Below are 27,574 nucleotides of genomic sequence, written 5' to 3' on the forward strand. Positions count from 1 at the left end.
AGACAAGATTGCTGCTGTGAAACCACCAGCTTCTCAATCACTTGCCACTATGAAGGAAGAAGATACTTTGTTAAAAGATTTCACGGGGGTCCTCTAGGATATGAACGCTTCATGTATTTTTAAAGGTTTGATAGAAGCCTTATTCAGTGAAAGAGGACACTGAGGGGACACTGACACAGAAAATAGCAATCAATAATGGATTAAGACAGAGGTGCGTGTTGGTCCCACTACTCTTTTCCATATGTGTAGCTGATCTGTCGACTGTGCTGGCGGTGATTAAAGGTGCTAGTCCTAGGATGAATGGTACACACATATCATGCCTTCTTGTAATCTTAGATCAGACAGAGTTGGCACTGCAGAGAAAGTTGGATGCGTTCAGGGTTACTGTAGCTACAAAGATCGAACGGTAAATATGGATAAAACTAAGGTGTTGTGTTTCGGTTAAAAAAAGTTGAGAAGTTTAGATGGAATCTGAGAACCACTAAATTGGAAATAGTTAATACAAATATCAAGGGATTTGGTTTGAACGTACCCTGAACTGGCTTACCCACTCGGAGGCCCTAAAGGCTAGGGCCCTTTCCTCGGTGAGTGGCTTGAAAAAAATCAACAGAGACTATGGGAATGTGTCGCATAGGCCAGTCTTGAAAGCTTTCGTGGCCATGATACCACCGCAAGTACAATACGGAGCTGAATTACTCTGTTTCAGTGGTAAAAGTGGGTGGGACGCTGAGGAAGGGAAATGTACAAAGATCCTTATGTCCCTACCAGGTTCCTCCATGATACACGCCATTAGATTAGAGGCGGGTTTGATCTCATGAAATATACTGGGCCAAGTGGCTCTAATAAGATTCTGTAAAAGACTGGGTTTCGGAGAGGAACAGGAAGTCTCCCATTGGCGTAAAAACAAAATCCAGCAAAGTGAACTGAAATGGGCCAAAGGGGTCAGAAAGAATTTGAAATCTGTTTGTAGGTATATGAAGGTGAGGTTATGCCAACAGACTTTACAAATTGAAAGCTCAAAGAGCAAGCTGAGGCCATTAGGGAGGGAACTATCTTGGGAAAAGGACTGGCTGTATCTGAGTGGGAACAATTCAGTACAATTCATGTCAAATTCCTGGCAGAAGGGAATTTGGTTTCCGTATCTGGATATTTTACCAAATCTCTGGCTTAGGTGTGAATTACTAAGAATAAGAATTGGTGTCAACCCCTATTATACAAATGAGAAAACAAAAATGGAAATGATCCAACCCGGTGGTAGCTGTACATGCGAGCTCCGTACAAAATGTGATATTTTGCACATGCTAGTGGATTGCCTAAAAGTGTTGCCCTTGCCGAAACTGATCTTATGTCCATTATTTTTTAAATACGGAATTACGAATCGAGCACAGTCTGTAGAACTTCTTATTGACACACGCTACCTGGATATTGCAATTGCTATAGGAAGGTTTATGATTGCAGTTAAAAAGGTTGTGCTTGGATAAACAAGACAAATTAGGTGTTTAGGTAATTTATAATAGCAGCTATAATAAGAAGTGAAGTGGTATAAATGTAACTGGGAAGTTTAAATAATATCGCTTTTACATGATTTTAAAAGAGGAACTTTAGATGAGTTAATTCCTCATAAAAATTTGAAAATGCATATCTTAATTTAATGATAGGTGTAAGGCGGCTGAAAAGGCCCAATTTGGGTATCCAATTAAAAAAAGTATTTTGACAATTTTTTATCATTTTTAACTATAATGAGTACAAAGTGGTTTTTAAATAATAGGGCTATGCATTTGTCGATGAGATGTTAAATAATGCAATATTTATTATTTAAATTGTTAAATGTTTAATATAAGGTGATCATATGTGTAGTTGTGTTGTTTAAAGACTATTGGTCTAAATAAACATTTCTTTGATGGACTGACTGACTGAAGTGAGGTGCATCCCATTCCTCTGGGAATATATTTTTTAGGATGCTGAGAGATTATGTAAAGGTTGACGATTACCTTTTCATAAACGGAATAACTGCACTGGAAGCTAAAAAGTCTGTAGGTTTCATACTGCTCAATAGAAAGCAGGATTCTTCTTGGGATTGGCAGTCGCATGGTTGTTTGGTTGCTTTGTGGTGGTGTACAGGATTAGGATAGTATGACATAAGTGTTAGTCTTTAGAGGTGTATCAGTTTCCCCAGAAACACACTTGTTTGTTCCATTATCACAACAAAGTAGTTAGCAGCAGGGTCTCAGGTCAGTTGAGTGAGGATGCAGTTAGTAATAAAATGTTGTTACTTCTACTTATCATTCTGGAATAATAACTTGGGAGTATTTCGCACTTGCTCAATTCTGACTGCCTTGGTGATGTGGATATGTTTGTGGCAGTCTTTAAAATAATCTTGGTGTGCAAAGCTATTGATTTCAGTCAGTCTTATAAACTGCTTCCTTCCAGTGGCTTCCCTTTCACCTTCAAAAGTTCTTGACTGGAATGTGGTGTCAGGAGGCTTTACATGGGAGCGGTAATGATGCCCCTTGAGCTCACAGACTGATCTCTTTTCAAGAACTTTTTAGTGCAGAGGGAGTAGCTGGGCCTTTAGAGCTCTGGGGGAGTGATATCTCTGGAGTCCCAGAAAGTGCACAGGAAGCAAAGCGGCGCCACAAAGTTTTCACCTCATGGGGGACATTCAGGGCCGGACTGGGAACAGAAACCGGCCCTGGCAAACTGCTCAGCTGCCCCCCCTGGGGCGAGGGGGAGTGCAGCCAAGCAGTTTGCAAGGGCCGGTTTCCGACGATTTTGTTACAGGGGGCCGATATTGCCGACCCCCGGTAACAAAAACGGCCCCCACCCTAGCGGCCTACCGGGGAAATGCCCCTTGCCCGCTATGGCCAGTCTAGCCCTGGGGACATTTTTATGTGAGGCCTGTGATACCAGAAACATGGATATGAACCAAAAGATGCATATTCCCCCTGATACCGGAAATGGTTCAAATGCTATCAACCTGCGATCTGAGGCAAGAAGTTATGGGTTTCAACTTAGAAGGAGGAAAGTAAAGTCAATCCAGATTGATTTTGAGGCAAGTATTCAGTAATGGAAAACTCCATAAAATTATGGAAGACAGTCAGAGCCTAGAGAAACTGCATTCTCTCCATGCTGGGCTGCTGTGGCAGGTGTAACATATGGAGCGAAAGTTAATTGGGAGTGCAAAAAAAAGTGTAACGTGTGCCCAGCTTTTCCAATTGAATAAGGTAAATTGGAAGCACTAGTGTGGGCTTTATGGCTGTATCTGTGTAGGGCGTAGCACGTATACTTATTTGGTACCTCCCAGTGATTAAGAAGTTCTTATGACATTGACGCTATATGACTCATGCAGATCCAGTGCCTCAGTAACCTCCAACACTACAAAAAACTATTCCCCCTTTTATTACTCCAATTCTCATAGTTGTTACATTTACATACTTCCCACAGCTGTACTATTCATCTTTTCTCTCCCACTGGGTGCCTGCTATAATCATCCCTTAAAGGAAGCAAACGAGGTTTGGGACCACATAGGAGAAGCCCTATCATATGTGGACGAAGACCAGACGACTTAAACATTTTGCCCATGATTTTGCCTTTTTAGTTCCCTGACAAGTATGTGTGTGTTGGAGGGGGGCTTCCTAAACACATTCCGAATACATCAATTTCTGATATTTTTGTTTCCTCTTGCTAAGGTATTTTGGGTTTTTTGGGCCATTGCATCCACAGTTAGATTAATTAATTTGGCTAATTTTTTCCTTTAAGTTGCTACCAGTTTTGATCCTGATTATGGCCCTGTTCAAAAATGCTTAAAAATGTTGACAACTATACTAGCGGAATGATATCATTAATGTTAATATTCACAATGGATGTTGACTTTGAGTCATGTTAAAAAATATATCTGTATATCAGCCCCTGGTACTATACATATACTTGTATATAGCACCATTTTGTCAGTTATCACCATTCACACGTCAGTACACCGTTTTTACTGGAGCACCTTAATTGGAACGCAATGTTTGACATAGTAATGACAAAAGCCAAAGTGAATAAATCTATTTGTATTTTTTCAAAAGCAATTTAGATATCACTGCGTCACTTCTACGAGGCTTTTTGCAGGGGAACGCCCACCCTGCATACATTATACCTGATAAGGTATACTGCAGTACAGGGCTTTACAAAATGACGCATCTACCTAGATGCGTCACTTTGTAAATTAGGTGCAACATCAAGCGTATTTTACGTCGCAGGTTCTTCACAAAAAGTGAGGCAATGACAGCGCAAAAGTGTTGCAAGGCCACATGAATATGGCCCTTTGTGTTTGGCCTGTGCCCTGAATGAATATGACGGCAACCTCCATGCTTGCTTTTAATTTGCTATGTACCCCAAACTGCAAAATTTCCATCTGTTCATGAAATTCTCTCAAATGCACACAAAATTCTGCAAATCTAAATTTAGTAGTACCGTGTCAAAAATTATTGTGAGAGCGTGCCTTGCATTAAAAAGTCAGACAGATACAGGCACGAGGACTGACTTTTTTGATAAATAGTGGTGTTAGGCCGGGGTGCGTTTTGGCCCCTTTCCTTTTTAATGTTTATATTAATGGTTTGGAAGGGGCCCTACTTGAAAATAACAACGACTGTCCACTTGTGGCTGGGAGACCCATCCCAGCACTCTTATACGCAGATGACGCAGTTCTGATGTCCCAAACGCAGGTGGGCCTTCAGAGGCTGCTGGACAGCTTCACGAATTTTATGAAGAATTTAGGCTTGAGAGTAAACACGTCTAAAACGTACTCTATGCACTGTGGGTGTAGGACAAAGAAAATTAATACAATGTTTGTTGCAGGACAAAGGATCGAGGCCACGGCCAAATTCTCTTATCTGGGATTCTTTTCACGCACGGTGACACATGGGCGCAAGCGGTTGACGCCAAGAAACTGGCTTTCCTTAGAGCCACCACTGCCCTTATTAACTTCGCTAAAAGATTGGGTAAAAGACCACCGGTGGAACTCATAAAAATATATAAGGCCAAGTGTGTCTCATTAGCCACCTATGGAGCAGGGCTCTGGGGGCTAGCAGATGTGAATAAAATCCAGCATGTTGAGAACTCATTTCTCAAATATCTTCTATCAGTCCCAAGTGGTACTTCTTCTTCCGTATGTCACGCAGAATTGGGGCTTACCTTTATATCTGATTTAATTAAGCTAGAGCCTATCCTTTTATGGCATAGGCTCTGGATTAAGGAAAAGGCAAAATTGAATTGGGAGATTATTTTAGATATCTGTAAACTGGATGGGTTTTTGAACATCCCCTGGTTTGCGTACGTACGTAATTTCTTAAATGACCTTGGCCGTTTGGAGAATTTTAATAATCCGAGTTCACTTGGGACTATTTCAAGGACGGACTTGGGAAGAGAAGGGCTACTGCTTCTGGAAAGCCACAGAATGACAAATGATTCATTAAAACCGACCGTCCTCCAAAATCAGATGATTTTAACCACATTTCAAATTCAACCCTATCTAACCTTTGCACCTTGTGTATACGATAGATTCATTTTAACAAGATTTAGATTGGGGTTTTTTCATAGATTAGTGTCATTACCAAAGATGAATGATTGGTCGAGAAACCTTCAGCCTTGCCCATGTGATAATAGTTCTTCCCAATCAACGATTCATGTTTTATTCTTCTGAAAACTGTATTCCCACTTAAGAAAATTGTACATAGTGCCCGTTTAAAAATGTTTGGTCTCCGCCAATGTCGACCAGCCTTTCAGGCTCTGCAATAGCTTGACAATGTTTTTAGAATCGTGATCTTTTTAAAACAAGTTTTTATTTTTCGGAAGCTTATGCATGTTTAATTGATTTTTAGCTTCATATTTATGTTTTTTTTATAGGTACTGAAGATTGTGTTTTAATAATAATTATTGTAAACACTAAGAACCCTGAGGTCTGAAATTACCAGAAAGGCAAGAAGAATGAAAAGGTGGTGTGTGAAATGAGAAACAAAACAAAAGCCCAATTCACGTAGTGAAAGGGCAATCCCTTTTAAGGACGTAATCCCTCACTCACCCTGGGTGACATGCTTCATCATATGGGATTCTCCTCCCAGAGAAAAATCCTAGTTTCTCTGGGGGCTACAACCCCCTCTATGAGAGGGAGGAGCTCAGGGATGTTTTAATTGTGCACTAAAGGATAGACTAAATCCACATATGAAGAGCTAAGTGTGAGTGAGGGGTGCAGTGCTAGCAAAATGATAGTGCAGTGAGGGTATATAAAACTAGTCACGGGACGGCAAGGAGGATTCTCTTGACAACACCGTACCGAAGCTAGATTAAAAAATGTGAACACCACTAGTCAGATGTAGGCAATGGTGCTATACAATAAACAAAGGTCGACATGTTTCAGCCACAACGCCTAAATAGGCTAGGCTTTCATCAGGACCACTATAGCTACTGCGAAATGATAAAGAACTATGTGAGAACTACACATGAAAAAGGATACCGTGAACACCCAATGGTTGCTTGAAGGGTGTACGTCACCTTATCATCTCAAATATCACCTAAACAAAAGAAATTCAGTGTGAGAACAAGTTGGTTCCAAATGCTGAGTAATATAAATGTAAAAATTTAATAACTAAAGGCATTGGCCACTCACCAGTAAAGACTGGGTGGGATATTAACCTCCACCTGGCAACCGCTCAGGAAGGGAACACCGCTCTGAAAAAAGATGTAAGACTACTCAGGAATAAGGTACTTACATCTCATGAGCGAATGTTGTGAACATGTGAACTAATAATCTAAAAACAAGGGAGACTGATATCTTCACTAAATGCACAGAGTGCTGGTTAATAGAAGAACCAGGTTCTTCAACATGTATATATAGTGAACAAAACTCGCTATGATAGTCAATGTAGACAAGGCAAAACACCCACTGTTGATATAAGACTCTGTAAGATGAGTCTATGCTTGTAAACATAGAGCGAATGAGCTCAAAGTACCTGGCACTCGTGTGTGTGATAATCACAACGAGTAGCCAAACATACCAAAAATGAATGAACTGCCTTTAAAATAACTAAGTACAAACTGAAAAAAGAGTGGGCGGTCTACACGCAACAACACATATTAGAACGCTTATCCAGACGCCTACCTCTCCGTCGGGGAACCGGGCCGAAATGAGCCTGCAGCCGGAGGTCCCGCGGGACTGGACAACGTCTGATAAGAAGCGTAAGTGTCATCAGAAACCGGCCAATAGGAAGCCCCGTTAAAAGAAACCAAGTTAACGGGACCAATCAATGCCGCTCTACCGTCTGTGTTATTTATTGTCACGGTAACGGGTAATGCAGCCGAAGCTATGGTTGAGCTGAGAAAGAACTGCGCGCCAGATATAAATAAGTAAATAAGTGAAATTGCTTATTTATATATTGAGGCTGAAGAAAAAAAAATTAACAACCGAAATGTGGAGGGATACTAGTTACGTAACACTAGCTCCGTAACACAAATAGAAAAACAGATGCTAGCTCATGCTGTTGAGCTTATCCACCGGCTTACTTCGATCAAAACGGAGGAATCCTAGTTAATAAAAGCACTAGCTCCGTATAAGACCTGCGAGTGCTAGTCTTAAAAGATGAATGTGCAGAACATAAATAAAGCGTGCTACTATACCAAAAACAATGGATATCCTGAAATAGCGAGACAAAATCGGACTGCTGAAAAAAGTAGGAAAATGTCAGTCTTTGGCAAGCAGTCTGATTAGAGTGGTTCAAGAAGGCAAGTACTGAGTGGCATATCAAGGAAGCTGCAGAAAAGGAGAAGCAGCAGTGAGTCAGACCTACGTACAACATACTTTATTGGCTCATCCCATTTGCAGAATGTGAAAGAGTGTGGGACCAACAAGTAGACTAATTGCATGAGATTCACAGTGACAACCATGGAATATCGTCATTCAGTCCATTGACGTGCGCGTTAAGTTTATAAACCCACCTTTGCTCTTGTTTAAACAGAAAAGAAGAGCAATCTGTCAGATGGGGTGGTATGAAAGGTTTGTCAAGGACTGTCCAGTGCAGGTCATTGGGAACATGGTTGACCGCTAGGAAATGATTGGTGAGTTTGGTCTCTTCTGTGACAAAAGAGATTGACATTGGCACAGGCAGACCGTGGACTCTTAGAAGTCACAGTAACTGCAACAGCTCTAATTTGATCTACCTTATAACATGTCCTTGTGGGTTACGATATGTTGGAATGACCACACGTCGGGTAAAAACCCGTATTTTGGAACACAAAAGCACTATACGGTGTGGCCGTTCTTCTACCAAACTCACCAATCATTTCCTAGCGGTCAACCATGTTCCCAATGACCTGCACTGGACAGTCCTTGACAAACCTTTCATACCACCCCATCTGACAGATTGCTCTTCTTTTCTGTTTAAACAAGAGCAAAGGTGGGTTTATAAACTTAACACGCACGTCAATGGACTGAATGACGATATTCCATGGTTGTCACTGTGAATCTCATGCAATTAGTCTACTTGTTGGTCCCACACTCTTTCACATTCTGCAAATGGGATGAGCCAATAAAGTATGTTGTACGTAGGTCTGACTCACTGCTGCTTCTCCTTTTCTGCAGCTTCCTTGATATGCCACTCAGTACTTGCCTTCTTGAACCACTCTAATCAGACTGCTTGCCAAAGACTGACATTTTCCTACTTTTTTCAGCAGTCCGATTTTGTCTCGCTATTTCAGGATATCCATTGTTTTTGGTATAGTAGCACGCTTTATTTATGTTCTGCACATTCATCTTTTAAGACTAGCACTCGCAGGTCTTATACGGAGCTAGTGCTTTTATTAACTAGGATTCCTCCGTTTTGATCGAAGTAAGCCGGTGGATAAGCTCAACAGCATGAGCTAGCATCTGTTTTTCTATTTGTGTTACGGAGCTAGTGTTACGTAACTAGTATCCCTCCACATTTCGGTTGTTAAATTTTTTTTCTTCAGCCGCAATATATAAATAAGCAATTTCACTTATTTACTTATTTATATCTGGTGCGCAGTTCTTTCTCAGCTCAACCATAGCTTCGGCTGCATTACCCGTTACCGTGACAATAAATAACACAGACGGTAGAGCGGCATTGATTGGTCCCGTTAACTTGGTTTCTTTTAACGGGGCTTCCTATTGGCCGGTTTCTGATGACACTTACGCTTCTTATTAGACGTTGTCCAGTCCCGCGGGACCTCCGGCTGCAGGCTCATTTCGGCCCGGTTCCCCGACGGAGAGGTAGGCGTCTGGATAAGCGTTCTAATATGTGTTGTTGTGTGTATACCGCCCACTCTTTTTTCAGTTTGTACTTAGTTATTTTAAAGGCGGTTCATTCATTTTTGGTATGTTTGGCTACTCGTTGTGATTATCACACACACGAGTGCCAGGTACTTTGAGCTCATTCGCTCTATGTTTACAAGCATAGACTCATCTTACAGAGTCTTATATCAACAGTGGGTGTTTTGTCTTGTCTACATTGACTATCATAGCGAGTTTTGTTCACTATATATACATGTTGAAGAACCTGGTTCTTCTATTAACCAGCACTCTGTGCATTTAGTGAAGATATCAGTCTCCCTTGATTTTAGATTATTAGTTCACATGTTCACAACATTCGCTCATGAGATGTAAGTACCTTATTCCTGAGTAGTCTTACATCTTTTTTCAGAGCGGTGTTCCCTTCCTGAGCGGTTGCCAGGTGGAGGTTAATATCCCACCCAGTCTTTACGGGTGAGTGGCCAATGCCTTTAGTTATTAAATTTTTACATTTATATTACTCAGCATTTGGAACCAACTTGTTCTCACACTGAATTTCTTTTGTTTAGGTGATGTTTGAGATGATAAGGTGACGTACACCCTTCAAGCAACCATTGGGTGTTCACGGTATCCTTTTTCATGTGTAGTTCTCACATAGTTCTTTATCATTTTGCAGTAGCTATAGTGGTCCTGATGAAAGCCTAGCCTATTTAGGCGTTGTGGCTGAAACATGTCGACCTTTGTTTATTGTATAGCACCATTGCCTACATCTGACTAGTGGTGTTCACATTTTTTAATCTAGCTTCGGTACGGTGTTGTCAAGAGAATCCTCCTTGCCGTCCCGTGACTAGTTTTATATACCCTCACTGCACTATCATTTTGCTAGCACTGCACCCCTCACTCACACTTAGCTCTTCATATGTGGATTTAGTCTATCCTTTAGTGCACAATTAAAACATCCCTGAGCTCCTCCCTCTCATAGAGGGGGTTGTAGCCCCCAGAGAAACTAGGATTTTTCTCTGGGAGGAGAATCCCATATGATGAAGCATGTCACCCAGGGTGAGTGAGGGATTACGTCCTTAAAAGGGATTGCCCTTTCACTACGTGAATTGGGCTTTTGTTTTGTTTCTCATTTCACACACCACCTTTTCATTCTTCTTGCCTTTCTGGTAATTTCAGACCTCAGGGTTCTTAGTGTTTACAATACTTTAACTGGGGATCTAACCCTGTGTGGTCTTAAAAATTTCCCTTTGACCCTCCGGTTTTGAACTGTTCTGTAGTAAGGTTAATAATAATTATGACATTTTTATTGTTTTTTAACTAAGTAACTTTCACCTACTGTACATATTTCTTTCTTATGTGCTTTTATTATTGAATAACATATCAATCGAATAAAGCTTCTGTGACTGACTGACTGACTCAAAGAAAACGCGTCTTGCAAGGCATTTTGTACTCGAAACAGTTTCCTGTTGAACAAAAAATCTAAAATTTCACACACTTCTAGTGTTCGTGGTTTGCTTTGAGTGGACGAGACTTGAACTATGCTGCATGAAACCAAACTTGAAGTTATGCGTGATACCCTCTTTTCGCCCACTTCTCTGCAAATGTATAGCCATTTTTTGGCACCTACACCTACAATCACTTTAAATGTAAATAGCGGACTCTTTGATGTTGTCAGCGTGGGTAGGTATGCAATATTCGGCAAAGCCTGTTTGCCTTATGCTTCACCAGGACTGGCGCATTTATTTCTGACCATCTAGTGAACTTCCCTTCTCCGTATAGAAAGTATGTTCGATCTCAAATACAAAAATAATTATTTCACAAATTCAGTGACAAGCAAAAAAACTTATAATATAGAACAGTAGCAGACTCATTTAGGATAGAACAGTAGCGGCAAAAATGTGCAATATCATTGTTACCGCTCATTTTAATACTATTACAGATTTACAACGTTTCAGTAATAACTATAAGTGAATGTTTACTGCCAGCAAAAGAGAGGTGGAACTCAAAGGCATAAATAAATTGTAAAAAGCGTGAGTATTTCGTAACACACATTAGTTCTGTTTTTTGCTCACGGACTCTTGATCTAAGTGCAATACCGTACCTAGCAGTTATGGTAATGTTATGACTGCATCTGAATATTACCTCTACATTAATCGCTGTCTGAGCCAGACAGCAGATTTTTGCGATGTAAATTCAATATTGTCCTTGCCTAAAATATGGAAATATTACTTATTTTAGTGAATTCAGGGAACATTATCTGGGTAGTTGGTGAACGACTGGTCGCTCATCCAGATCTCGGGCAGGTTTCTAAATTGTACTATTCCAGCATCTTTATTTACCAAGTCAGGCCTGTGAAGAAGATTTTGCGGGCCTGGGTAACTAACTAGTTTATGGCGCCACCAAGTGTCATATAGTCATATCTGTCTTTCCCTGGCACATCATGAATAGATCACTAAGGCAGGTTGCATGTACATTAATCAGTGGCAGGACAGAGCCCTAAAAAAAGCAGGGCCTAGGGTAAACAGTCTAGCCTGCTCACACTTCTTGACAGACCTACACCAAGGTCAATTGTACAGAGAGGTTATTGCTTTCACAATCTTCAGAGGGCAACCTAATTTCCTTGTTCACATTGAACTTTCCAATCCAAATTGCATGTATCTGCAGTCACTCTTTTGTTTTCAATTACTTTCCATATCTCGTTTTTCAATTACTTTCCATATGTTGGTGTCTTTTTCCATAAAGTTCTTTTTATTAAGTATCCAATTCCATCACAGTTAAAACAGACCCAGCCAACTCTTTTCATCCCTTATAGGGACTTCATCAGGCCCTAAACATTATTTTTAAAGCATGTAATCAATACTTTTTCACTTATTAAAATCAACAACTCTGGTTCTTATTTTTACATAAAAATGTTTGATTTTTTTTGTGTGTAATTTGTTTATCGAACATAAACCGCTTCCATTTCAAGGAGTGTATAGATCAAAATGGCTGTACCACCTCTTGTCAGTTATAAAGACTAATATTTACACACCATCCCCAAAATTTAAATTGATCTGTGTTTTTCTGCAACAAAAAGACACCAACTTTCTACAGAGTGATTGCAGTTACTAAGTGCGTACTGCCGAAATAACATCTCTAGTACTCCTCAAATGTGCATACAAAAAGATCACTACTCTACTTACAATTTGATTTATCCTCCTTCTCAAAATTCTTCTTTTCCATAAATCCCTGTTTAAATGTCTGGGCTCCTATTGTCTAGAAAACAGTGTCACGTGTCAATAAGCTTATAGCCTTTCCATCATTCCTCTTGTTTATTAAGTTAGGTTTCTCCTTATTTCTTTCTAACCTGCTTGACGCAGTGTTAGCAAACCGTCCCCTGATTAACTTCCAACACCTACAACAGAGTAAACCTATATTCCGGGCAGAACTAGAATTCCCCTTCTCTCATATCCTGAACCATTTCTACAACATATCATTAAATTATACCAGGATCATCATTTACAGTCCCTTCAGACCCCATATTCCTCCTTCTGGTCTGTGTCCCTCCCCATGTGGTTAACTCACCTATCTCCCAAGGTTTCTTACCATTTGAGTAGCCTTTCGGCGTGTGTGTCCTATTCCTATCCAACCGATCTGTCTTAGGTGCACTCGTCCCACCTCCTAAATATCTCTCCAATTTCAGTAACCGGTTTCAGCTGTGCCCTCTCCGAGTCTCGACTGCCAATCCATTATTCTATGGCAGCCATCTTGAGAGTTCTTCCTACTGCATTCATCCTTCATAATCACATTCTCGTATCCTGACGCTCCACCTACCGTTCCTTTCCTTTCATAAACGGAGCGTGTATCTCAAGCCTATACTGGGCGGTTATATATTTGCTTTCAAAATGGCTGCCATAAAATAATGTATTGGCAGTCGAGATTCGGAGAGGGCACAACTGAAACCGGTTCCTGAAATATAGGTTCTGAAGGAACTGTATATGATGATGCTGTATAATTCAATGATATGTTGGAGAAATAATTCAGGATATGAGAGAAGGGGAATTCTAGTTCTGCCCAGAATATAGGTTTACTCTTTTGTAGGGGTTGGAAGTTAATCAGGGGCTAACACTGCGTCAAATAGGTTAGAAAGAAAAAAACGAGTAACATAACTTAGGAAACAAGAGGAAGAGATGGAAGGGGTATAGGTTTATTGACACATGACACTGTTTTCTTGACAAAAGGAGCCCAGACATTTAAACGGGGATGAATGGAAAATAAGAATTTTGAGAAGGAGGATAAATCAATTGCAGGTAAAGTAGTGATCTTCTTGTATGCACATTTGAGGAGTTTTAGAAGTGTTAGTTGGGCAGTACACACTTGGTAACTGCAATCCCTCTGTAGGGCTGTTTTGCCCTGTCATCACAGCTGGAATCCTGAGTCACTCCCTAGGAAGTGACACCAGGGATGTAATAGCTGTAACACTAGCTGGAAGCAGACCAGGAAGAGCTGTCCTGACACCATTACTGGTAAGCTCTGCGGTATGGAGATGCCGATTCAGAGCTTTCTCCTGAATTCCAGATCTATTATCAAAAACAAAATAGCCTTCAGAAATTTTGTGTCAGCCAGAAAGCCCATGTGGGTTTTTATTACAGAAACCTGGGCGACGGATGTGTCAGGTCCGGACTTGGTAGACGCTATCCCCTCGGGGTATTCTCTGTCCAGATTGGATAGAGCAGGCAGGTGGGGGGAGGGCTGGGAATTGTGTATAAGGATACCCTCATTTGTCGCTCTCGGGCTCTGACCACTCTCTCTGAAACCTATCAGGCTCTTTACTTCTCGATTAATTTTCACCCCTCTGAAAGTTTCTCGGGTATTTTAAGCTATATACAACCGGGTCCAAGGACCTCCTTTAGTCATGACTTTGGTAAAGGGATAGAACCCTATTTGGAGAGATCCAACATTACGATTTTGGGGGACTTCAACTTTCATTTAGAAAATGCCTCCTGTAGGGATACTCAATGTCTTTTGGAAACTCTGAGCTGCTGTGGGCTTGCCCAGCTGGTCGGAAGTTCTACTCATACTGCAGGGCACACCCTTGATGGGGTCTTTTCTAATGATCCTAGGCTAAAGGTGGGGCAGCCCATCCCACTGGCCTGGTCTGATCATTTTGCTGTTCCGTTCGATCTGTATTGTCAGGCCTCGGAATGCTCTGTTGTTAGCGATAAGAAATCAGACGAACGAAGAAATTTTAACCTCATAGACAAAGAGGCACTTCGGCCTTTTCTTGTTAAGTTGGAGCCGGCCTCCCAGCTCGATGCCAATTCCGCTGCCTTAGAGCTAGCTCATACGTTAACAGCAGCCATGGATGTACTTGCTCCGGCAAAAAAGCATTACTCGGCAAGAATTAGACCGTCCCCCCCCTGGTTTTCAGAAAGACTTAGAATACTTAGACAGGGTTGTCATAAACAGGAGAGGCTGTGGCATGCTCATTTAGAACCTTTGGAGAGGCTACGACATAAGCATTGCCTGAAAGAGTACAAGGTGGCTATCATGGAGGAGAAGAGATTATATTTCTCGAGAGTTACCGCCTCCCTGAAATCCCTAGGGATCTCTTTAAGGTTATCAACTCCCTTATCTTTCTGCGGATAGTGGATCCCTCAGAACCCTCGCAGGAACGCTGTGATAGAATTTCAGATTTTTTTCAAGTTAAGATCTCCAGATATATTCCTTGCTGGAGGCAGCGAACTCCTTTATTAGGCCAGAAGCCGAGTTGCCGTCCCGTGCCGGTGAAGCACTCCCCTTGGAGGAGACCCCGAGGTTGCTTACCTTCCCCTTTCTGTCCTTGGAGGTGATGGACAGGCTCCTTGACCGCATCAATTCTGGGTCCCCTTTGGATCCCTGTCCGCTCAAGGTGTTAAAAAACTGCCGGGAGGTAGTGATTCCTCTCGTTATGAGGGTCATGAATGTTGCCATCTCGGAAGGAGTCTACCCATCCCTGTTGAAAGACAGCAGCGGTTAAACCTCTATTGAAGAAGCCCTCTTTAGACTCTGTGGAACTAAAGAACCTCCGGCCAATCTCTCTGCTTCCCGTTCCTGCCAAGATTTTGGAGGCCCACTTAAATTTTCACCTAAGCACATATTTAAAGGATCATCATTTGCTTGATGGTTCGCAACATGGCTTTAGGAGACATCACAGTACGGAGACAGCTTTGACAGTAGTCTTTAATAACATCCGGACGCAGATCAATGCTGGCCATACTATGCTCCTGGTGCTTCTGGATCTCACTGTGGCCTTCGACACCTTATCTCCTCATAGGATGATTGCTCGCCTTCGAGAGATGGGTGTCGGGGGCCCAGCGCTGAGTCTCCTTGCCTCCTTTCTGGGGGAACGTGAACAGAAGGTGAAACCGGGTCAGTATCTCTCTGCCCCTAAGGTTCTACAGTGTGGTGTCCCCCAGGGCTCTTCCCTAAGCCCTACACTTTTTAATATCTATGTGGCCCCTCTTGCTGAGGTGGTAAGATCCTTTGGGCTGGAGGTATTGTCCTACGCAGATGATACCCAAATAATGGTTTCTACAACTCATAACCTTAAAGACACAGCCATTAAATTTAGGATCTGCATGGAGGCACTGTCTCTCTGGAGTGTGGAAAAATTTCTGAAGCTAAACGGAGAGAAGACCGAGGTCCTGACCTTCGGAAATGATCAGGTAATCTGGTCCAGTGATTGGTGGCCAACCTCGCTGGGGGCCTGTCCTTATCCAGTTTCCCATGGGAAAAATCTAGGGGTGATCATGGATAATGTGCTCTCTCTGAGGCTGCAGGTAAATAGGACGGTTTCCACCTGCTTTGGTATTATTAGGATTCTTAGAAAGATTTCTCACTTCCATTCTTTTGAATCACGTAAGCAGGCTGTAGTGGCCTTGGTAACCTCAAGACTATTGTAATGCCCTTTATATGGGCATTAATAAAGGTCTCATCCATCGATTGCAGATGGTGCAGAATGCTGCGGCTAGATTTGTGCTGAATCTTACTAGATCTCACTCAGCCACTGCCTCAATCAAGTCTCTGCACAACTCCCGTTGAATGATAGGATTATTTTTAAGATTCTCTGCCTGACCCATGAAGCCTTTTATGATGCCGGTCCTGAGGGTATAAAGTTGACTGTCTGTTACTATGCCCCCTCTAGGCCTCTTTGGTCTGCGGACAAAAGTCTTCTTACTGTGCCCAGGTTTAGGAGGGCCAAATGGGGTGGTAGAGCCTTCTCTTCTTTGGCACCCAAAATGTGGAATTCCTTGCCTTTCAACATCTCTGGAGAGCCCTCGCGGCCTCTATTCTGTAAGGCCTTAAAGACCTGGCTTTTCGTTAATCCTTCGGCATGAGCCTGTTTCTTTTCTCTCGTCCTTTGATGGTTTGCATCCAGCGCCTTAACGCCCTTGGGCAAAGTTCGCACTTCTATAAATTCAGTTTCATTCATTCATTCATTTTGGTGTAAGAAATACACGGATCAATTTAATTTTTGGGAAAGGTGTGCAAATATTAGTCTGCATACATGACAAGAGGTGGTACAGAAATTTTGATTGATACACTACTTGAAATGGAAGTGGTTTATGTTAGATTAAAAATTACACAAAATTAAAACTTTTTATGTAAAAATAAGAACTAGAGATGTTGATTTTAATAAGTGAATAGTATTATTTGCATTTAAAAAAAAATCAAATTGTTTAGGCCCTGATGATGTCCCTATAAGGGATGAAACGCGTTGGCTGCATCTATTTTAAGGGGATAGAATTGGATACTTAATAAAAAAGAACTTTATGAAAAAAGACACCAACGTCACATATATGGAATTTTAATTGGAATGTTCAATGTGAACAAGGAAATTAGGTTGTCCTCCTAATATTGGGAAAGCATTTACCAAAGATTGAGTTTTGTGGGCAGTCAGAACTCCAGGAGTGGGCATAAGAGAACTATAAGATTGGGATATGTGACGGTGCCATCCAGAAACCCCACTGCTGGCTGTCTTTTGAAATTGTAGAGAGGTTACTTTACAGGTGGAGCAGTACCGGCAGCATGTACTGCCCCAATTTAAGGTAGGACACTTCTCATTGGTGATGCAGATGCACCACCTTAATCACATTAAACTCCCCTCAGGTAAAGGGATGTCACCACATTTTTTTACCTTTCTCAGTTTCTCTTTGGACACGTACAGCTGATGCTGCTCGCATTGTTATGGTTAATAACAGCTTTTCAGCATGCCAGATTTCCACTGATTGTTAATGTTAAACAATTAGCAATTATAAGCAGGTATTTGCATTTGAAAGGCTATTTTTGCCCTTTCAAGCAATGGGCTGCTTAAGCCATGATTGCCCACAAGGAAAGGGGTTGAAATGTAGAAGCTAAAGTGAATTTTATATTTCACAAGCCTTCCAAGTGTCACTACGACACAGAGCCAGCTTAAGGGCGGTGCAACCAGTGCCATTGCACCAGCTGTAAAGCCTGGGGGCACTTTCCTTTGAAACATCTTCTTTTGGTTAAAAGCACCTGCTGCAGGGTTCTTTGAGTACCCAGCAATTTTCATCAAATAGTAAAAATGTCAGGATAACATATGGGATTACTGTACATCCTGGGGAGATTTTAGTTTAGTCTAGTTGCAGTTTTGCATTCAAGAACAACAGTTGATGGACAGAATGCAGAAAAATGTCATACATTCACCCCAGTACAGAGATCTGGGCCTAAATCCATCGTTTTTTTGCTCACCATGCCATTCCAGTTTGAACCAGCCATATGCAAATCAGTCTTGACCCTGTGCCTCATGGGAACAGTCCAGCCCGAACTGCCAAGCCAGGTCCTCCCTGGACTGGAAACAAGCATCCTAGGACCGGTTTAGGGGTTTACCCCTCTTCAGCCAGGATAGCTTGATTCCAGTGGCATGGAGAGCATGGGACCCATGTCTGGGCATACCCCTCCCACTCTGATTCAAGCTAGCCTGGTTGATGAGGGCTGTTAGCCCGAAACCAGTCCCAGGATGGTTGTTTCCGGTCCAGGGAAGACATGGCTTGACAGTTCAGTCTGGACTGTTCCCATGAGGCACGGGGTCAGACTGATTTGGATATAGCTGTGTCTGAACTGGGGTGCCAAAGTGAGCTAAAGAACGATGATGAATTCAACCCAGATCTGTGACTGGGGGGTGAGTGTTCGCAATGTTCAGCACTCCGTCCATCATCTCTTTCTGTTTGCTTAGTTGCAGTTTTGAATCATCGTGAAGTAGTGCAGAGGGTTAAGTGCTGTTCATGCATTACAATCTAATATAGCACAGTGAGCTATGAACTGGGATGAAAGAGCTGCATGCAGACTGCAAGACACAGGTTTAGGAACTTGTTTTTCTCCAGTCTTTGATTGTCCTAATGTTGCTAAAGGGGTTCATTTGGGTAGAAATAAATTCATATTAGTAAGGCCAACTCCAACCACCATGTTATATTTTAAAGTCTACGCTTCTCCAGACCAAGCACTCTTAAAACATACAGCCTACCAGCAAGGTCTCCTAGTCCTCATTGTCCTTTGCAACATTCCCTTTGCATTGATGTACCCTCTTGTATGATTCCTTGTCTCTGTATAACGTGTGTGAGATATAAATACTCTGACACCTTACAATAGTGTGAGTAGTGCTATAAAACAAATCAAATATACATTTAAGAGGGGTGCTATGGTGAGATGAGGGGCGCTGCTGCGGCTGGTAGTGAGGGAATCTGCGGAGAACTAGGTCATTTGGGGATGCCAACAAAGATTGTTGCGCCAGGCTCCACCAGCCCTAAAGCCAGCCCTGCATTCACAAATGATACATCAGCCATTTCTAGCCCGTGCTGTACTGTGGGTTTTTTAGTTTTACTTCTAACACGTTCATTATGGGCTTTACATCCCAGCACGGAAAGCGTTATTGGCTGTAAGGCCAGAATTGGCAGAAACGTTTTATATATGACATGGAGCCACTTGTCAGCTATGTTTAAAAATAGTACAAAGTTGTCTGCTCCATTTCAAAAACTACTTGTTTCACACATAAATCAAAAAGTAAACTCTGCTCAAATAGTTTGTGATGGTTCACTGACATCATGCCATTAAAACAAGCATTGGCTATGTAAATCGTTTTGTCTTTTGTGTGGAGAAAGTTTTATACCAAACTTCATAACATAACAGGGGTACAACAGACATAGCAGTAGTGTAACCATCCCTATCACAAAGAATAAGTAAAGGGCAGGTGGAAGTAGTAGAAGAATTTGAATACGGATTTATAAAGCGCGTAGCTACCCTGGGGCGTCCCAGCGCTGTCAGTCGACCTATTGTTCTGGAGGGGGGGAAGAGGAGGTGAAGAATTATGGGAAGAGCCATGTTTTTAGTTGCCTACGGAAGGCAAGTAGGTTGTGTTCTCTTCGGATGGAAAGTGGAAGGGAGTTCCACAGTTTTGGAGCATTGTAGGAGAACAATCGCCCCCCAGAGCGGGCCTTTTTTATTCTGGGGACGCTGGCCAGGGAGAGGGAGTCTGATCTGAGTTGTCTGTTAGACTGATGGGGTTTGACGAGGGATCTCAGGATCGGCGGGCCTCTGCCTTGCATTATTTTGTGTGAAATGCAAAGGGTCTTAAAGGTGATCCTTTCCTTAATTGGAGCCAGTGTAGGCTTTTGAGGGCCGGTTTGGCGGAGCATCTGGATGTGGTCCCGGTTAGGAGTCTGACAGCCGCGTTTTGGGCGTATTGCAGTCTGTTAATGACCGATGCAGGGGCCCCTAGATAAAGGGCGTTTCCGTAATCTAGTCTGGAGTTCACCAGCCCCTGCATGAGCAATTTCCTGGACTGGAAGGGGATCAAGTGGAGGATCTTCCGCGCTGTTTGAATGAGACCGAAGCAGATGCCTGTGGTTTTTCTGGCCTGGGCTTTAAAGTTGAGCTCTTGGTCCAACCAGATACCAAGGCTCTTGACTTCTGATTTGGGGGTGGGAGGTGATCCCATGCAGAGTGGCCAAGAGAGGGAAGTAGGGAGTTTGCGTGGGTTTCCCAGGAGGAGGATCTCGGATTTCTCTCCGTTTAATTTCAGGTGTGATTCGCACATCCAGTGGAAGATGTTCTCAAGACAAGCTGCCAGGTTGTCCAGGCTTTTACTCGACTGGTTTAGGGACACCACCAGTTGGGTGTCATCAGCATACATGACTGTTTTTATGCCGAATGGGGCTATAATGTCCTCTAGGGGGGACATGTAGACGTTAAAAAGTGAGGGGCTCAGGGAGGAGCCCTGGGGGACCCCACACTGGAGAGGAAGAGCTCTGGACATAACTGTGCCATCGGACACCTGAAAGGTTCTGCCTTCAAGGAAGGATTTGATCCAGGACAGGGCGGTGCCTGAAACTCCTACCAAGCTAAGCTGGTGGATGAGGATGGCATGATCCACCGTGTTGAAGGCGGCACTCAGATCGAGGAGGATCACTGCCACTGATCTTCCTGCGTCTATGATGGTTCTTGCCTCCTCGACCACGGCTAGTAGTGCGGTGTCTGTTCCTTGTCCAGGTCTAAACCCTGTCTGGGATTGGCGCAGGAGATTGTTGGTTTCCAAGAAGAGGGATTGTTGGTGGTTGACAATTCGCTCGACCACTTTGCTGATGGCCGGGAGGAGAGAAATGGGTCTAAAGTTGGATAGGTCCGTTGGATCGAGGTGGGTTTTTTTTTTTTTTTTTTTTGGGAAAACCTTTATTTCAAAAATCAGGACACAGCTATTCAGCCGACAGCCCGAAGGTTCGGCAGCATTGAGAATTAGATACAGTGATGTGTCCCCAGTACAGTACAAAGAGTAGTGCAAAAGGTCCAATTTTAAGTAAACACAGAAAAAACTCACAACAAACCCCAGCAAGGCAAGGACATTGAAAGCCCATGGTGAAAGCCCCCAGGGGAGGCCGGACCCCACTCATCTACTAGTTACAAGACTGTGTACGGAGGAAGAAGGGGGACAGCAGAGGCCCAAAACGGTTCCTACAACCAAACAGTGCTGGAAAGAAGGTCAGGGGGAAAGCTGTTCCTCGGGAGGTTCCAGATCCGGGGCAAGACATATTCCCCCCCTGTATTGGTTCCACCGCCCCCAGATGGCATGCCACTTCCGGGGGCGACCTCTGGAGCAATAGACCGTCTTCTCCCTAAACATGCTCCAGTCCATGTTCTCTTTCCACGCGGTCAGTGTAGGGGGTCCCGAGGAGCCCCACAATCGCGCAATATCCCTTTTAGCGACCATGTTACCCAGAGTCTCCCATTGGGTCTGCGCCTCATCGAGGTCAGTGGGCCCCCAGACGTTCAGGAGGCAACACCGCGCCTCCGGCTGCACAGCAATGCCCGTCACCTCCCCCATAACTGCATGGACTCTCCTCCAGAACTCCACAATGACCCCACATTCCCAAATGATGTGCAGGAAAGTACCCACCATACCACATCCCCTTCTGCACAGGCCGTCCTCCGAGAATCCCATGTGGACCAGCCTTGGCCCCGTCACATTCACCCGGTGCAGTATTTTAAGCTGCACCAGCCTCAGACGCGACGGGATCGCAACCTCCTTAGGAGAAGAAACCGCTGACTGCCAGTCCTCATTATCCAACTCAAGGCCATCCCTAGTCCACTGTTCTCTCAGCCCCAAAAGCATGTCTGCCCGGACGTTAATCAATTTCTTATATATGAGCGAGATCGTGCTCTCGGGCATATGACCATCAAGGACCCGGTCCTCAAGGGGAGAGGACTCCGGCACCTTCTCACCCTCAACGAGGACTGATCGGAGGGCGTGGCGCACCTGGATATACCTGAAATACTCGGAGGGCCCCAGCTCATACTCAGTCTGCAACTCCTCGAAGGACTTCACCCTCCCCTTATGCAGCACATCTCCCACCTTGGATATACCTATCAGGTCCCACTTATCAAAGCCCTTCGTACGCCAGAGTCTTCCCAATCTCTCCGATTCAAACAATGGGGTAGCGAGGGTGAGCCTATCCTTCCAGCCCAGCGAGTCAGTCGCCATCTTCCATACACGCACCGCCACACCTGTGGGCCCCGTGAGGGACGAGTCTAGTGACCGCGAATACAACGCCCTGTAGTAGTTGCCACCACGCAGCAACCACCTGTCCATGGCATACCCAGGGCTGAGGGCGGGGCCATAAAAACCATGGTTGATCGCACTCAGCTGCGTGGCCCAATAGTACCGTCGGATGTCTGGGAGCGCAATGCCCCCATCGTACCATGGGAGCGTCAACTTTGAAATAGCTATTTGCGGCCGCCCATCCCACAACAACGTCCGTTGGAGGCCTTCGACCTCCCGAAAGTATTTGGCCGGTACCCAGTCCAAAGTGTTCTGGAGGGCGTAGAGGAAGCGGGGAGGAGACATCATTTTGAACAGGGCCGCACGCCCAACAAGGGAGAGCGGCAGCCTCCGCCAACCGTCAACATCTCGCCTCAAGCGTGCCAGGGGGGGGAGCAGATTCTTCTCGTAGCCCACAGCAGGGTCCATGGATATAAAGATACCCAAATACACGAAACCCTGCTGGGCCACCTGTATCGAACATGTTCTAGGGATCGGTGGGACCTCGCCACTAAGAACGTACAAGTACGATTTGCCCCAATTAATAACGAGCCCCGAGTTCCTACCGAACGATGTGAGTACGTCACAGACCACTATAAGTGACTTCTTAGGTGAGGCAAGATACAACAGGATATCATCGGCATAAAGCGAGATACGGTCCTCATGATCAGGCGACCACCGAAGGCCCCGTATATCCGGGTGCCAACGTATCCACGCAGCCAACGGCTCAAGGGCGAGGGCGAACAACAGAGGCGACAGGGGGCAACCCTGCCGAGTACCCCTACCAAGCTGAAACGGAGTAGATGCCCGACCATTCACCACAACATTCGCTAGCGGCCCCTCGTACAGCAACCTAACCCAACTCACAAAACCGCGACCAAAACCAAACTTGGCCAGCACGGCCCATAAGTATGCCCACTCCACCGTGTCAAAGGCCATCGTGGCATCAAGAGACGCCACAATAGCCGGTTCACGCAGCGTGCCCGCCCTGGCGATGACGCCATGAAGACGCCTAAGGTTTAATGCTGTGTTTCGGTGCGGGATGAAGCCGGATTGATCCGGGTGGACCAAGTCGCCAAGTACCCTAATCAAACGGGTCGCCAGGAGTTTAGCCAGAATTTTCGGCTCAGCGTTGAGGAGTGAAATGGGCCGATAGGAGGCGCACCTATCTCGGGGTTTACCCTCTTTATGTATAACCACGATCGACGCCAGCCGCTGATCCAACGGAAGGATCCCATCCCCCCGCGCCTCCAAAAACATGGCGCGCAGGTGAGGGGCAACCCTATCTGGGAACAGCTTGTACAGATCGATCGGCAATCCGTTCGGTCCAGAGGCCTTACCCGAGTTTAACGCGCGAATAGCCCCCGCCACCTCGTCGACCGTTATGTCACCATCCAAATCGTCCCTATCTATGTCAGAGAGGCAGGGCAACTCGATATCACGGAGGAGATCAGACGAGTCCTCGGGCGGCCTGTCCGACACAGAGGAATAAACCCTACGAAAATACTCCGCGAAACACTTCACAATCCCCTCAGGTTCCACAATCGCCTCTCCCCTCTCTCCCGTCAACTCTGGCACCACTCTATTGACCCGTTCTTTCCTGTCTAACCACGCCAGGAGTTTCCCTGCCTTATCACCAACATCATACAGGCGGCCCTGTTGTTCCCTACTGAGGGTCTTAGCAGCGTTCGTCACCAGGTCCCTATACTCCGTCTGCTTCAAGCAAAGCTCATGCAGTGAGGACTCTGTAACCTCCTCCTCCATCGCCTCCTCAAGGGCCGCGATCTCCTCCTCTACCTGCCGTACCTCGCCATCCCTCCGACTCTTGGCAGCCACCACCAGGGAGAGGGCTTCCCCCCGAAGCACGGTCTTAAAAGCTTCCCACAGCGATACCGCCGAGTCCACGGTTCCCAGATTGTCCTTAAAGTAATTATCCACCTTCTTTACCAGGGCGCTGTGCATCTTGGGGTCTCGGAAATACCATGGGTTGATGGGGGCCACCCTCCCTCCTCCCTCCCGACCTAGATCCAGCCGGATCCACACTGGCGAGTGGTCAGAGATACCGCGTGCCATGTGCCTCGCCTCGGATACCAACGAGGCATGTGCGGCCAGAGTGAGCAGGTAATCAATCCTGGAGAGGCTACCATGCGCCCCGGAGTGGAACGTGTATTGACTCTGTGTGGGGTGCCGGAGCCTCCAGCAGTCTATCAGACCAAGCGTATCTAGGAAGTCTGGAAGCCATTTCTGAGCCCCCCCTGTGTCCCTGGGCGGGTATCTATCCAACAGTCCGGAGCCCACAGCGTTGAAATCCCCTCCCACTACCAGCATACCCCCCGGGAGAGTCAGCAAAGCCCTGCCCAGATCAGCAAATGTGGAGGCCTGCAGGGCCGGCGGGACATAAACCGAAACCAAAACCAAAGTCCTTCCTTCCCACCGCCCCGCCACCGCCACAAACCTCCCCCTATCGTCAACAATGGTGGAGTCCACCTCAAAAGGCAACGATGCTCTAACGAGGATGCCCACACCCCTGGACCCAGAAGAGAACCCCGAGTGTGCAATGAATTTATACCCCTTCCTATTCAGGGCATAGCACGTATTACCTATGAGATGCGTCTCCTGCAGCAGGGCAACATCTGGCATTGAGCGTTTCAAAAATTGCAAAACAATCCCCCTCTTGATGCGATCCCCCAAACCATTAACATTCCAGCTTATAACACTTAAGCCTCTACCCCCATCCTCAAACGAAAAGAGGCCCACCCCACACCCGAGGAGCCACCATGGAACAGCCCTGAGGATAATCATCATGCCATGCAGAAATAAACCCCCCAACAACAAACTCCAAATCCCCGAAACTCCCCCCACCCTGCACCCCTGCTGCAGCTTACAAAGCCCCCCCAACTTGCAGTGTGCCTGTCGCCCTACAAAACCAAACGTCTACAAAAAGTACCCTAAGGGAGGAAAAGAGCACCCCTCGTCCTCCCGCAACCCTCCACAGTTACTGCACTCTGTTCAAATCTTCAAGTATAGTCAAATCAAGTCAGGCCGGCTCTGAGATATCAGCCCTGTCCATCCCGGCCACTGTCTCCATGCTCGGCTGTGTCGTCCCCCGTCCGTCGCCGGGGCAAAGCGTCCAGCCATTCGTCGGCCATAACAGGAGAGTCAAAAAAGAATGTCCGATCTTCGTGCACCACCCGTAGTCTGGCAGGGAAAAGCATGGCATACTTCAGATCCAGTTCCCGAAGCCTCCGCTTCACCCCCAGGAAGCTCTGTCTCTGTCTCTGCACCTGCTGGGTGAAGTCCGGATAGAAATTCACCGACGCATTCTGGAAGGGAACTGGGCCCGTCACCCTCGAAGCTTGCAGGATAGCGTCCCGATCTCGAAAATGAAAGAGCCGGGCGACAATCGGCCGCGGCGGGGCACCCGCCTTGGGCCGCCCGCCCGGCACCCTATGGGCCCTTTCCACCGCAAAAAACTTTCCAAGGCCCCTAGGCTTCAGATGATTAAGGACCAAATCCTCAACAAGCAGGTCCGCCGAAGCCTCATCCGAGGACTCCGGGACCCCGATGACGCGCACGTTGTTGCGCCTGGCCCGGCTCTCGAAGTCCTCCAGCCGGCGGGCGACGAGGTCACTCTCAACCCTCAGCTTACGGACCTCGGTCTGCAGTTCCGCAACATCATCAGTGAGGCCCGTGGTCTTGTGGTCCAGGTTCTTAACGCGTTCGTTCGTCTTGCCCAGGTCCGAGCGGATCAGATTGACATCCACCAGGATGGCATCCACCTTATGCGCCAGGGCCTCGAACTGTCTCCCCATCGAGGTCTGCATCCCGTCGAGCGCGCCCATGACATCCTGTAGGGAGAGCTCCGGTGTCACAGGCGAGTCCTCCTTCTGGGCATCCGGCGCCTGGCTCGATCCAATCGGCGATGCTTTCTGGAGAGCGTAGCGGTCCATGCTGTTAACTTGGGTATACGTTCCCCGCCTGGTAGACTTAGTCTTCAGCCGATCCCCTTCTGCTTTGCCCGACATAATGGACTCCGGGCAGTCCAGTGCAGTTAAGACTGTTCTCTCTCAGGGAGAGGAATAAGGAGTGAGCAGTTCTGCTTTATGCTGCCGGAGTAGCCCGCCGAGCGTCCTTGGGGTAATAAAGCCACCCAGAGCTCTCCAGTGTCCGGGCAGACAAAGGGAACGAAATCGAAAGTGAAAGAGCGGGGACCTCCGTCCGACAGTTCACACCTCGCCTGGCCGTTGTTGATCAACTAGGAGCCGGGCATCCTGCCAACTCTAGCCCCTGGCATCCCCGGGAGATAGGCCGCAATCTTCCGCCAGGCGTAAGTCCGGTTTCCGACGGGCGATCCGACCGCGGGTGGCATCAATCGCCTCCCTGACAACTCAGCAACACGGTGCCATGCATACCATCAGGATTAGAGACAGGATAGTCGACGGAGGGCGCGAGGGTCTCGGGAGCTCTAAGCTCACGCGGCCATCTTGGTCAAGCGCTAGGCTCCTCCCTCGAGGTGGGGTTTTTTAAGAAGTGCCCTGACTGTAGCTTTCTTCCAGTTGGCTGGAACAATGCCTAGTGCTAGGGAAGCGTTAATCAGGTAGGTGAGTGGAGGGGCGACAGTGGCGGCAACCAGTTTTAATTTGCTCATAGGAGCTGGATCTGATGGAGCCCCGCTCTTCACGGATTGTAAAGTGGTCAGGAAAAGTTCTTTGGTGACCTGGGAGAATGTTTGGAGGCGTGGAGCCTCTGCATAAGGGAGGGGGGGGGGTAGCGGGGAGTTGGGAGGTAATGGGAGATGGGAGGGATTTGAGGATATTATTAATTTTTGTTGCAAAGAACTCAGCTAGCTGGTTGCATCTGGTGCCCGATTGGTCTGGTGTGGGCAAAGGGTCTGGGGTTTTAGTGAGAAGGCGAACGATGCGATAGGTTTCTTTGGCAGAGTTAGCTGCAGCTAATATTTTTTTCTCGAAGAAGGTTGCCTGGGTGTTTTTTATACAGGTTTTGTAGTGCTTCATGGTGGACCTGTATTCGTTTTTGCTTTCAGTCGCCCAGTCCTTTCTCCAAAGGCGCTCGAGCTTTTTGCACTTTTTCCTGAGTTGGCGTAGTTCTTGGGTGAACCACAGAGATTTGGGGGTTTTCTTCTTACTGGGGAGAGGTTTGACGGGAAGGATAGCATCAAGGGATTGATCGATCCAGCCACGTAGTTGAACGTCTGC

At 45.7% G+C, this 27,574-nt stretch overlaps 1 protein-coding gene across 1 annotated transcript in view; it reads left to right on the plus strand.

Moving 5' to 3' along the window:
* The window catches only part of DOCK10 (dedicator of cytokinesis 10), a 1,791,775-nt gene that overhangs the window by 88,324 nt on the left and 1,675,877 nt on the right, over nucleotides 1–27,574 (plus strand). The window lies entirely within an intron of this gene.

The sequence above is a fragment of the Triturus cristatus genome, chromosome 11 (genome assembly GCF_964204655.1).
Source record: "Triturus cristatus chromosome 11, aTriCri1.1, whole genome shotgun sequence".
NCBI lineage: Eukaryota > Metazoa > Chordata > Amphibia > Caudata > Salamandridae > Triturus > Triturus cristatus.